The following is a 2,264-nucleotide window of genomic DNA, read 5'->3' as shown; positions in this document are numbered from 1 at the left end:
CAGAGAGTCTAACACTGCAAGTTGGAGAAATTGATACAGCAAAGAAGGTATGGGAAGCAATACGTTCCAGACACGTTGGAGCAGAGAGAGTTTGAGAAGCCAGACTTCAAACTTTAATGGCGGAATCCGAGCGTTTAAAGATGAAGGAATCAGAGAGTATTGATGATTACTCGGGAAAACTAGCTACAATCTCTTCAAAGTCAGCCGCCTTAGGAGTTAACATAGAGGAATTGAAGATTGTTAAGAAGTTCCTTAACAGCCTTCCCCGTAGAAAATTTATTCACATAGTTGCTTCTTTAGAACAAGTTCTAGACTTGAATACCATTAGCTTTGAAGACATTGTTGGACGTTTGAAAGCTTATGAGGAGCGTATCACTGAGGAAGAAGATAATCAAGATGATCAAGGTAAACTGATGTTTACTAATACTGAATCACAGACGAGTCAACCTTACCGAGACTACAATGGTGAAGCTGGAGGATATAGAGGAAGAGGCCGCAGAGGTAGATCGTTCTACAGAGGACGAGGAAGAGGTCGGTACGGTGGTAGAAACCTCTCACAGATCACATGTTTCCGCTGTGATCACACCGGTCACTTTGCAGCACAGTGTCCAGATCGATTACTCAAGCTCCAGGAAGTAGAAGAAAGTAATAATAAGGATACAGAGGATGCAGACGAACTCTTGTTGCACGAAGAGGTCTACTTGAATGAGAAGGAATGTATACCAAGCAAGTTTAAGACATGTGAAAGGGGAGATAATATATGGTACCTCGACAATGGGGCGTGTAATCATATGAATGGAGATAGACGTTATTTCAACAAGCTTGATAGTTCTGTAACTGGAAAAGTACGTTTTGGAGACGATTCTAGAGTTGATATCAAAGGAAAGGGAACCATCGCCTTTGTTGATCAGAATGGCAAGCCGAGAACAATGACTGACGTATACTACATCCCTGACCTTAAAAGTAATATCATAACCCTTGGTCAGGCTACTGAAGCAGGACTTGACATACGACTAAGAAGAAATTACCTAACTATAAGAGATGATGATGGGAACTTACTTGTGAAAACAGAAAAGCCTAGAAATCGGTTGTACAAGGTCCAGATGGGGTTACAGGACAATACTTGTCTATGTTTTGCAGAGATAAGTGAGCCAAGTAGGTGGCATGCGAGGTTGGGACATATCAACTATGCCACTTTGACTTCAATGCTTGGAAAAGAATTGGTCCTAGGAGCTCCAAAACTCTCCCATGTGAAAGAAATTTGCAGTTCATGTTTGCTGGGTAAACAAACAAGGCGGTTATTCCCTCAAGCAACCATGTTCCAAGCTAAGAAAAGACTTGAGCTCATACATGGAGACTTGTGTGGTCCTATCTCACCAAGTACACCTGCAGGGAATATATACGTGTTTGTGATCATAGACGACTTCTCTCGTTATATGTGGACTATGCTATTAAAAGAGAAAGGAGAAGCGTTTAACAAGTTCCAGAAGTTTAAAGCTATGGTGGAAAAGGAAGTTGCTGAAAAAATACAGACCTTTAGAACAGATATAGGATGAGAGTTTGTATCTAATGAGTTTAACAACTTATGTGAAAATGCAGGCATAATGAGACACTTGACCGCACCATACACTACACAACATAATGGAGTAGTGGAGAGACGCAACAGGACACTAATGAAATGACTAGAAGCATTCTGAAGCATATGAATATGCCTAATTATCTCTGGGGAGAGGCTTTAAGACATTCAACTTACTTGTTGAACAGAGTAGTAACACGGTCCTTGAAAGATATGACTCCATATGAGCTGTTCCGGGACAAGAGACCTACAGTTGAGCACATTAGAATTTTCGGTTGCATTGGCTATGCTAAGGTGGAGACACCTAATCTCAAGAAGCTAGATGATAGAACGAGGGTGCTTGTTCATCTAGTAACCGAACCTGGTTCTAAGGCTTATCGATTGTTAGAACCGCAGTCAAAACGAATCATAGTGAGTCGCGACGTTGTGTTAGACGAATCAAAAGGATGGAACTGGTCTACAAGTAAATCAACAAAGGATGGTAATGAGGACTTCAGAATTAGCTTCAGTGTTTTTGGGAACCATGGTCTTCGAGATGATGAGGATCATCAAACTACGCAACAGAATGACAATAATGATGAAGATTTGAGTGATGCAGCGAGTGATGAGCATCTGGAAGATAGAGATAACGTGACACACACAGGAGAAACAGAGCAAAAACCAACATTAACAGCCGCAATGCCTGCAG

Source organism: Camelina sativa, chromosome 19 (assembly GCF_030686135.1).
Source record: "Camelina sativa cultivar CO46 ecotype springtype chromosome 19, ASM3068613v1".
Taxonomy (NCBI): Eukaryota; Viridiplantae; Streptophyta; class Magnoliopsida; order Brassicales; family Brassicaceae; genus Camelina; species Camelina sativa.
This window is presented reverse-complemented; position numbering follows the sequence as displayed.